Raw genomic sequence first — 11,975 nt, forward strand, 5'->3', positions numbered from 1 at the left:
CCTAAGTTCAAAGACAGATTGAGAGTGAGCAGAAAAATTACTCAGGGAAATACGGGAAGTTTTATGGTTTTACTAAGTCCACATTTTTTTGTTGTTGTTGTTAAAAATAGAATTAGAAATTATTCTGGAAACTTTATAAAACATACATGTTTGTTTGCTTGTTTCCAATTCTTTGCAAAGCAAAAGACATTTTGAGTGGAAAGGAGGTATTTGGAGAGGGTGAGCTCAGGTTATTGAGGCATGCAAAGAAACCTGGGTTGTTGGAGCCCTTGTGCTTTTAGAGTGCTATGTGATCAACTTTCTGTGAAGGGATAACAGGCTGGAGCAAACTTGCATCCAGAACAAAAAACACAATCACACAAACAAGAGCAAAAGAGTGTATGTTGTACCCATTTACAGGACTCACATGAAAGTCTAAGAGCATATCAATATGAGCAAAATAAATATTTAGATAAACTGGTAAGATTTGAGGAATAAATCTGCATGTGTGAACCATCCTTCCTTGATAATGGAACCTTGTTATTTACACAACTGTTCTTTACAATTTCAGCCTTCAACTCTTTCTTGTCTCTTTTCACCTGGATTCTACGTAAGTGGGCCTGAAGTTTTCGAAAGAATTTATCCATGAATCTGGCTTTGATTTGGAAGCCTGGGCCTCATCCACTGGGAGTTTATTCACTTATTTGTAAATACAGTAGTTTTGCAAAACAGTGACAGGAAAATTATCTACACCAATACTTTTCAACAACTGGCATATAATTCTAAATCTCATAGATCTGGTAATACAGCATTCTGTTGGAAACTCATACTAATGATGTCACAGTATTACTTCCAACAGAGAATATATCATCATGTTCTTTAGCAAAATTTTTCCTTGCCATAATTTTAAAAAAAATTTACTAGACTTCTTAAATAAAATAATTTACTAAAAAACTGTAATATTGTTAGGGAAAAAGAAAATGTTTGAAACAAGAATAACAAGACCACCTGTGATCACCAGTTCAGTGTATCACTTCATTTTGATGGTTTCTAAACTAAGTAGTACAAAAATGGTGACATTACAGAGCAAATAGAAAGGTTGTTTTTTTCATTTGCTCTTAAACTTATTTTTTACTTTTTATGTTCTCATTTTAAAAACTTCTGGTTTGCTTTATTCCAAAGTCAGGCTTGAATGAACTTACATTTCTTCCTGCAGTCAATAACAGGAATACTTATAGTAGCTTGTCCTACAAGCTCTTTCATGTCTGCATTATCACTTTATGCGACACGACATAGATTGCTGCTTCATCTTTGCTGGAAAGCACAATCACCAAAACAGTAATTTGCTGTTCTGCAAAAAACTAGGCTTGATATTTCATATCTCCATTTTCTCAGATGACAAACCCTTTTTTGGACCAACAGATGAGTGATTACTCATAACCTGCAATTAAGCATTTATTTCACACGGCAACAGTCCTATATAGGCCTAATCCTCCTTACATTATTTATATGTGAATTCTTTTTGAGACTGTAACCAGTCATGAGGAATTTAGCAGCATTTGGCTGCTAAGCCTCTTTTTTTCTGTCTCCCATTTCTGTTGTTCACACCCAAAGTATGATGAGATTAACCCCTTATTAACTGCACATCTACTGTAGATATGGTTTTGCGTGGAAAAAAACCCCAGAAACCTATAGTGAAACTTGGGAGTAATGGAGTCCTGGCACTAACTGTAGAGTGAGTTAACTGTGCCTGAGTTAAAACAAAGCCATCCCTTTTGCAGGCTGCCATCAGGTACCTTTCTGAAGAGGGAGTCTCTGCTGTTATTCCTGCAGGCATAGTGAATATGTACTGATCCTCTGCTGCTGCAGCTTTTGTTTCCAGGCCTTCATTTTCAATGGTTGCCATAGAATCTCTGCATTATCATATGAAAAGACACACACACAGACACACACACACACACAAAACAACCAAAAGCCTGTTGCTGAAGCCATGAACACTTTTTAATTTTCATGTAAAAGGAAAAATTGTCTGGAAGTGAAATGGTCTCTGAGACAGAAGTTTTCTTCAGCTCTCCTCCTGTCTTTCTCCTTAGAGATGACTTGATTCCTGTTTAACTTTTAGCTACATAAACTCCTTACTGGATCTTCCTGACTGCCATAACAATTACAGGCTATTTATCCACGAAAGTGGTTTTAATTGCCTCTTAAGCCAAGGGATAGCCATGTATTTTTCTTGCCTAATTTGTTATGCAGGCTGTCCTGTTTTAGCATGCATTTGACTTGAAGATTTCAGTGTCCAATTCCCAGAGTCTGGCTTCAAAACAGACATGAAGAACTACTGAAAACTGAAAAATAAACACATAGTCCTTGGTATACAAACTTCTTTTTATTACAGAACTGTTAATTTGCTGTAAATAGAGGAAGTATTTGTTATTGGGGATGAGATGCCCTGGAAAAAGACGTATTTTTCCATATAGTCATTTAAACAATGAACCCCAACCCCATTTATGAAGGCAATGTGCTGGAGAAATCACACTCCAATTAATGGAGCTACAAAATAATTTCTGCTGTTTCCTTGTTTACTTCATCATAAAAGATGCAAAGAGAAGAAATTTTTTAATCTCGGGGTTTTGATAAAAAAGAGAAGCTTTGTTTTGAAAGACCACACATGATGTATATTTACAAGAATACCTCCAAAAACTGATAAGGCAACATAATATAAACACCTCACTGCATCATCATGTAAATGAGTGAATTTCTAATTCCTTGAATTCTACTAACTTCAGGAAGATCAGGATTTTTCATAAGGAAAATGGAATGGTTCCCCATATCCCTGCAACTTGTTTTGAGCATATACGATACTGTCGTGTGTATACAGCATGGATGCAAGAATACTTTTGCACCCTCTTCCCTATTGTCTACCCAGGGAATGGTGATGAAAATTGGGAATAAGGAAAAATTGTTAAGAAAATTCACACTTTTCTGACAGAACTTCTCTGATGAACAGCTATTTAATAATACACAAATGTAGATATTCCATATATATATATATATATTAATCTCCCTGGAATTATCTTTAGAGAAGCACCCAAAATACATAATCTTGTTCCCTAAACTTCATTAAATATCCTTTTCTTCTCTTGAAGCTATATTTTATGTCTTTGTTTCATTCCTTTCACACTACTTCAAATAATTCCACAAGTATAGAGCAACAAACAAACTTTACTTTCTGGCTAAAAATGGAAAGTTCCATTGCATTCCAATCACATACACATCAAGATTTTGTAGTCTCTGATTACTTTTTTTCTTCTCTGCTGATAATTTCAATGTCTTGCCTGTTTATTGCTCTCTGAGCATGGCAGAAAAAGAGGGTAATGACTTGGCCTCTGTGCATCTCCAGCACACAAAGTCAGAAGCTCTTTGCTCCAACTCTCATTGCTTTTGCCTGCAGTAGTAAAGAGCTGGAGACAAAACGTTTTATAAGAAACGTAAAATGACACAGTGAAAACCATGAAACACTAACAGAGGAGTAATTTGAAAAGGCAAAACTATGGAATGGCTGAGAGACAGAGGGCAAGCTTATGACCTCGAATCAGAGGCAAGGTCAACAAGTGGATATGAGGGTAGGCATCTGCTACAGAGTGCTCAGTAAAGACAAGTAAATGGGAAAATACTTCTTTAAACTACTGGAGGAAGCCCTGTGATTACATGTGCTAGTTCTCATTGAAGACAGTTGAAGTTAGCCCTGCTTCGAAAAAGTTTAGTCCAGATGACCTTCTGAGATCCATTCAAACATAAATTATTCTATGATTTCTTTCCCATGAAGTGGAAAAAAAGTCATATTTTTGTATTCTTTTCTGTGCTGAGTTTTAGAAGATAACTCACTGGCAACCAAACATCATTAAACTGCAGTCATCTCTAGAGACCGGACCTCTAACCTCAGAGTAATTACCATGAAGAACAAACCAGCACTGTAAATGAGACCAGATTATTCAGAGCATGGCACATCTTCACCTTTAGAAGGCATGCCTAGCTTTCTTGGGACTGCAGCCATCAATACTATTATCTGGAACTTGTCTTACATGCCCTGTATGCACGACAGCTTTGTTACACCTGCAGTGGGACGGAATTTTCTTATCTGAGCTTTAAGGATTTAACTGACAGAAATTAAACTTTGCTTCTTGTGTCATGTGAAACAAATTTTCAAATGCTCAGTAAAACAGGATGAATCTACATTAGCATGTTAGTGCATTTTTTAAGGCATAGCTTGTCCATCCTGAGCTACAATGAATAATTTTTTTTTGTATCACAGCAGACTCAGAGTAGCTGAACTAAATTTGGGGTTGGATGAAGCCAAGACAAAATGTTTTCTTCAGGATTTCTTCTCCTTCTTTTTAAATTACAATGCAAATTGATCCACAGGATTAGACACAGCTAATTCTAAGTAACTCCCACTACAAAAATGTGTGGCACAGACACCTGGTGTTCAGCTCTCTGTTCATTCCACACACCCTTTTTGCCAGGACTGCACACTTGCTAATGGGGACATAAGCTTTAATAAAAACTAAATGTCTACTTATTGGTGAACAACTTCATGAAGTTTTAAGCATCACAATTGTATATGCTTGAGTCTGAAAACTCTAGAGATGGTGTGATGAAGAAAAATATCCATAGTGGTTAAATAGTATTGTCACAAAATGTTGGCATATTTGGCTGCAGGCATATGAATATAATTTGCATGTTTATGTTCTTGTATTTCTGTGAAATATTTATTTTATTTTTCCTGGAAATATTTCTGCTACTAGAAAGCACTGGGCAGAACTATAACTATGAAACTGACATTTTTTTCACTTTTCAGGTATCACAGCTCCATCTGCTTTACAGGAGTCTAATACTTGCAATATTGGTCTTGTTTGACTACACTGTTTATTACACTACATGTACAGAGCCATTAAAAGTTAAAAATATCTTTATTTTTGCTTTGTCTCTATAAGAATTTGCATACAAGGTTCATATCACAATGTCTGAAAAGCTTTAAATGGTATCATATCCTTCACCTGTAAAATCAGAAGCATTTGATTGACCATAGATAATTTCCTACAACACAAAAAGTAAAATGTAAAGCCCATTATGCTGACAGTTTACAACCCTATGAATAATATGACACAACACTGGGAAAATGGGAATCTTCTTCCTAAACAGATGTCAAGACTTATTTTTTACAGGTATTCAGCATTTAGTAGTACACTCAGTGGTGTTGAATCTGGAAAAGTATGCACACCACAAAGGGCTAATCAGTGAGCAGACATTCTTGAACTCTTAAATTCAGCTGCATTTCCTTCATCAACTCCAACTTGACTCCAACCGAATAAAAGTCCTTTCTGCCTTTGTAGAGCACAAAGCCTGGTTCATTTCTGCCATTCTTCTTTTCACTTCACCTGCCTTCTGTATCCTCTGTCTCTTGCCTTTACGAAGTCCAGTCCATCCTTCTTTTATTCAATGTGAGGCATCACTCAAAGTACCCCTGCTGCTGTTGCACCTACTGCACGAAGAACAGAGGGACTCAGAAAAGCGCTACTGAGATTTAATCCAAACATTACTGGGGTGTCTGCATAGACCAAAACCTGCTCAAAAGAGATGTGAACTTCTGTCTTCTAAGCAAAGCTGCATCAATCTTACTGCCATCAGCAACTCAGAGCTGGGGGGAAAGCAGAGCATGTCACAACCTCCATCTCTCACATCCTCTCAGGAGCAGCAACTAAAGCAAACCCAGCACTTTAAGTTTCAGTGTTACAGACTCCCTTGTTTTTCCACCACATTCTCTTCTTTGGTAGGACCATCCAGGTCCCAAATACTAATATCTGGCATAAAAATGAAGTGATTTTATATCACCCGTCCAAGAGCACTGGCTTTAAGAATGACCTTAATAATCTTTTTTTTTTTTTTTTTAGTTCCTGCTGGATTAATATTTACCCAGGAAACTATTGCTTCTATGTGATTTTAACTGTACCTGTTTACAGTCCTACCTACTGTTAAAAGATTTTTGGAAAAGTGAGTAGGGATGAACAGAAAAAACAAGGAATCTTTAATTAATTAAACAAACATAAAAAATATGTAGTTTAAATTATTATTCAAACACAAAATGTTTCTCTTCATCCTGCATGACAGCACAGTTTAGGATGGAATTAAAGGCTTGCTAGTGCTCTATCTCTTCCCAACACTGATGTGTATCATATGGCCCCAGAGGCAGAGGACATTCCTAAGCAGAGCCAGCAGCTGCATAAAAGGTTCATCCAAAGCAGAAGCAGCTGCATGTCTTCATAAACACTGGACACCAGCACTGTTTTCCAAATCTGGCTTCACTATTCCCAGCTGAGGAACTTCCGACCCATGCTCTTGAGATCTGTATTTCCATCCCCTCCCACCTCTCTTGCACGTTCTCTTGTGCCAGTTTAATTACTTCTGTTGCTATATTCTCGTTTACATGTTTCCATCTCTTTCCACAGCCCTCTAGTACTTTCTGAATTTTTGCAACTAACTAAACAGTTTCCATTCAGTTTCTAGCTACCATTTAACTTATCTGTAGCTATGCATTTAGAAAAAAAACAAAAACAAAAGAACTGCCTATGTTTCACATATATGACAGAGAAATGGAAAACTTCATTTGTGTATCTTGAACCTTAGCTAGAACCTCTAGGTGCTTTGGCAGCATGCAAAATAGTAAATTAAACACAATGGTTTCTAAAGATAAGTTCGAATGATGAGTAGGAATAAAGCAGGTTATTTAAAAGACTCTGCCAGATCAAAGGTGATGTTTACTGGTGAATGCAGATTGCAGTTGTTGTCTGTGGTGTGTGAGAACACTAAAATTCGGATCTGCAAAACAGCACCTGCAGTTTATGATTACCATGGTTTCACCCCAGTCAACAGCCAAGCCCCACAGAGGCATTCACTCTCCCACCAGCAGGACTGGGGACAGAATCAGAAGGGTAAAACTTTCATCTCAACTCACGGGTTGAGATGAAGGCAGTTTAACAGGGAAAGCAAAAGCTGCACACACAAGCAAAGCAAACCAAGGAATTGCTTCACTGCTTCCCATGTGCCGGTGCAGGAGAGCAGGGCCCCATCATGCGTAACAGTGACTTGGGAAGACAAACACCGTCACTCCAAATATTCCTCCCTTCTTCCCCCTACTTTGTACACAGAGCATGAGGTCATATGGTCTGGAATATCCCTTCAGTCAGTTGGTAACTGTGTTAGATGAGAAATGACAGAAAAGATAACACTTAGGCCTGAAAAAAATCTAATTTTTGGGTGGTTTTCAAGGTTCTGTACAGTGCTAAGGACCACTGTAATTTTTCTCCAGGCTACATACCATTTCTTTCTTTAAACCCCACATTTGGCAAATTGCACCTTTGATGGTTCTTCATCTTGCAAGCAGTCTAATAGTCCCCATGATTAAGAACATTAGAGCCTCAGGAAGCAATAAGAAATGATCAGTTCACTAAGGTGAGTCCATCCACAAGACAAATTAATGAATCCCACGCAGTCTATGAAATAACTGAAGGGCACATAGCAGTGGATGTGTGAGAGTGATTCTCTCTCCCTTTACAGATAACAGTTTTTAAATTCTTCCGGAAGCCCAGAAAACGATGCTCAGTACCAATGTTTAAAATAAAGAATTCATCAGGAAAACTATGGGTTTGTTGGCCTCTGAAACCTTTGAGAAAGGGTAGTTTTGTCTTTGAAGTTGTCATGCCTTGTGCATTATAATTACTTCCTTGTTGACTTCCATGTTCACCATACAGGTTAGGCCAGCCTGGAGGACAAGGGAAAACTTAGAATTACAGTACTGTGAACACAGCAATGGCTGTCAGCACAGCATCTTTTCCACTTATATTGAAGCCCTGCTGCAATTTGACTTCATTAATTTGACTTAGTTAAGGCTATTATTTGGAGAATTTCAAGGTTTTTTCCACTAATAAAGGAAGAGAGACATTTACTTGCCTCAAAGCTAAGCACTACACTATTGTGACAGGGCTAGTCACAATTAGGTCTGTCAAAGGGCATGGGAGAGGAAGAAGGTGTACAGCCAGTCTAGGCATAAGTGATGGGAGTGCTGCCTGTTGGGGTCTCCTCCCCCGCCGTGTAGCCCTGGGAGAGGGGCCCTGAGGGCACAGACACGGGGTTTCCCTGCCCCTGCTCAGCCTCGTTCCCGTTGGTTGGTTTGTGTTCCCTGCGCGGGCAGAAGGACCCTTGGTCCCGTGACTGGAACAGTTCCTGGGCAGAGCTCCGGCCATGCGGCTGGAGAAATAAACATCTCTGAAACATCTAGCAAGAATCTGTCTGTCCATATATATTTCGTTTCCACGGGACTCCTGGTTTGGTATATGCATGTTGCAGGATCCCCACTGCAACAGCTGCCCACCAAGAGCAGTGTCCTGGCCTGGGCACCTGTCAGACCTGTCTGCACCAAAAGCCAGATCTACAACCTCTGCATAAGGACTAGTAAAGGACTTTCAGTCCTAGTGAGCAGAAATCATGTCAGATAACCAGATGCTGAGGTGAGTAATTAGTAGCTATTATGGGTTTTTTTCACCTTAATTTTTTATTTTCTTTGGGGAGGTGTTGACAATAAGGTACAAGGTCTGACGTGGTTGGATGTTTTTGCAGGGTTAAAAGACACCAGTGATGTGATTTGTTAAAAATCTTTTGACAAGGAGTCTGAAACTTTCTGAATGTAACAGACCTTGATGCATTCCTCTTTGTCCCTCTCCCCTCTCCAGAGTGGTCTGTCCATGTACAATCTTGCAATTACAGTTTGAAACCTCTTAGGAAATACATTTACACAGAATACAATTTCTGTCCCCTACTGAGGATATGGTACAACATACAACTCTGAGGTAAGCCCAGATATGGTGTAACAACACACTGGCAAGGAGAACTATATGGACAGGACTGCTAGAAATCTTCCCACTCACTGTGGAGTGGAGGCATGCACACAAGCAGTATTCATGGCATATCCAAGACCCCATGAACATGCTATATCCCTTTGTGCTGATTTGCTCTTCTGACCATGCCCTTAGAGATGCTTCTTGCATGTGGGATTAGAAGGATCACTAGTTACTAGCTTATTGCCAGATGCAGTTCAGGCCATCAGCTGTCTCAGAAACTTTCCCGTTGTATGAAAGCCAAAATGTTTGAAAGAGTGCTCAGATCAAACAGCTCAAATATCTACGTACCTGGAGATAAGGACAGTTCTTCTGAAGGAGGAATGTTGAGAGACGTACTTTTCAATTTCATCAGAACCACTTTGGCACCTTGCACTGTTTTTTGAGAGCCTTACATAGTACCACTTTGGTGCCTTGTTTTACTAGCCAGCTGGGAGAGATATGGAACTTGAGCCTTTTACAATACTGGCGCTGATTAGCAAAAGATGAAGACACTTAACTGTTTTTTGAAGCTAAAAATAAATGAGACAATAAAACCAGGAGTTACGTGTCTACAGCAGAAAGAAACCTAAATTAAACCCTCACCCAGAGCAGCACTGCCAAAAGCAATCTCAAGAATTTTGTGATTTGTGAATATCTGGGAGTCACTGTGAGATTTGCAAAACAGATTCCCTAATTATTTTGGAAAATGAAATGTATTTCTGATGGCTGTCAGCCTGGACGCCTGGCTGAACCATTCCCAGCACCCATGAAGGCACCATGAGGACAGGAACAATCACAGATGGGCTTGGAAGGTGTTGATCAAAGCTTCTTTGGCTGGCTAGCAAAAATGCTCAGGTGCTTCAAGAGCATCTCAGAAACATGTGAAACATGGAGGGGAAAGCCAATTTCTTTCATAACACTTGTCTCCTTTTGACTTTCTTGTAGATTTGCCTATTCCTTGCATATTCCTATATCTATGTGCATGTCCAAGCTTAGCAAACATAAAGTGTTTCGTCAACAGCATCAAAAAATAGGACAAAATCTTTAAAAATCATAGTCATCTGATTTTCTCAAATCTCACCACCATCATGCATAGTGTTCTAGGTTATCTTTTTCTCTTTTTTTTGTCAGCCATAATCAGAATCACAGAGTATTTTGTGTTGGAAGAGACCCAAGGATCATCAAGTCCAATGAAGGACACCCCAAGAGTCACACCATGTGCCTGAAATGCTTTGTAAATTCTGTCAGGCTGATGCTGTGGCTATGTCCCTGGGGAGTCTGTTCCAGTGCCCAGCCACTGGTCTGGGTGAAGAATCTTTTTCTAATATCCAACCTAAACCTCCCCTGGCACAACTTCAGGTCCCGTCACTGGTCACCGCAAAGATTGGTGTCTGCTCCTCCTCTTCCCCTCACGAGGAAGTTGTAACTGCAATGAGGTCTCCCCTCAGTCTCCTCTCCTCCAGGCTGAACAGACCAAGTGGCCTCAGCTGCTCCTTGTACAGCTTCCCCTCAAGGCCCTTCACCATCTTTGTAGCCCTGCTTTGGATACTCTCTAATAGATTTATATCTTTTTTATATTGTGGCACCCAAAACTGCACACAGGACTTGAGGTGAAGCCACTCCAGTGCAGAGCAGAGCAGGACAATGCCCTCCCTTGCCTGGCTGGCGATGCTGTGCCTGATGCACACCAGATTATCACATCTGTAAAAGACTAAGTTAATGTCTGAAAAGAGCTGCCTTTAAACCACCTCCTCCTGTTTCTAACACATAGACCCATGTAAACATACAAACACATGGACATCAGCTAGGATGCTGTAGTGAGAGCAGCTTTAGTCCTGCACATGTGATTGCACTTACTCCTGTGCTATCAAAAAATCAAAATAATAGGACAAAATGAAATATACTTATGAAACCAAAAGGGGAAGGATGTTGGGAGAAGGAGTTGGGGATGAATGAGGGAAAATCAGGAATGAGATATTTGGGGCAAGGGAAACATCTGGGTATTTTTGCCAAAGAAAGCAAAATTAAGTCAAAAACATTCATCAGGATAAGCAATGTATTAGAAGTACATAAGTAATACCTCACCTAAATCTTTTCCTGGCTTCCAGTGCTGTTGGAAAACATTAGTTCTTCTCCATCATGTCTGGTAAACACATTCTTGAGGGAGAAGGAGGGCAGTGAAGAAAAAAAAAGAAGAGCAGAGAGTGAACTTAATCTTGGAATCCTGAAAAAGTCGCCTGTGTGCTTTTTCTAGCCTCTGGTACAGCAAACCAGGTTGCCATGGTAAAATGGGTCAGAGCAGTAAGCAAGTTAGCTTGTGCAACAAAATCAGGCTCCTGGTGCAGTGATGGGAGGCAGAGGCCAAAGCACACAGTAATCTAGAGCTGAATCTAGGTCACTGGGGTGCTTTGTAGCTGCAGCTGTCCGTGTGGGACTGTGATCTCCGGCAGGGCTCACAAAACCATCCTGACGGCTGGGCTCCTGCTCAACGGTTACGGGTGTACTGGGGGAGCTGTTGCTTTGTCTCCTTCAAAAACAAATTATAATTTTAGATTTTAAATTATGGATGCATATGCAGGCAGCATGTGTCTGAGTGTGTATTATGTATGCACATTTATTTTAAAATAAGACATACTCAGCAGGCACATGGCCCATATTTTGGGAACCCATTACACAAATTAACATTCACACTCCAAATGATCATTATCACGTATTTATGGGAACTGTGCATCCCACTCCATGAAGGCTATAAAGATCTGCAAGCAAACATAAGAAATCTCTTCTCCAGCATACTTAATGAATTCCCCCCCTCAGACAAATGCCCTCCCAAAAAGCCTGGGAAAAGAAAAAAGGCTTTGGAGAATGTCAGGGAGGTCGTCCCACGGTTCAGTCTCTCACATCCCCCTACAGACATATGTTGATACACCCATCCTTGCAGCAATCTATTATTATCATTTACTATTCTGTGACAAAAAACAAGCAAACCCCCCTCCAACCCCCCCAAAAAAAAATGCAAAAAAACCCCCAAAAACCCCAACAATCAGTTAATAAAAAGCCAAAGAA

The 11,975-nt window shown here is 39.7% G+C and overlaps 1 long non-coding RNA gene across 5 annotated transcripts in view; it reads right to left on the reverse strand.

The window, feature by feature from the left end:
* The window catches only part of LOC121659167, a 78,752-nt gene extending 67,009 nt beyond the window's left edge, over window positions 1-11,743 (reverse strand). For 3 of the 5 annotated variants that reach the window (XR_006014189.1, XR_006014190.1, XR_006014187.1), the window contains exon 1: window positions 10,998-11,434. This is a non-coding gene — a long non-coding RNA (uncharacterized LOC121659167). Of the gene's footprint in view, window positions 1-10,997 lie in introns of all 5 variants that reach the window. The other 2 variants (XR_006014188.1, XR_006014191.1) reach the window with 2 other exon arrangements.
* Between the last annotated feature and the right edge of the window lie 232 nt (window positions 11,744-11,975).

This window comes from Corvus kubaryi, unplaced genomic scaffold (genome assembly GCF_017639235.1).
Source record: "Corvus kubaryi isolate FWS band 111438036 unplaced genomic scaffold, C.kubaryi_AGA036_p1.0 split3-73, whole genome shotgun sequence".
NCBI lineage: Eukaryota > Metazoa > Chordata > Aves > Passeriformes > Corvidae > Corvus > Corvus kubaryi.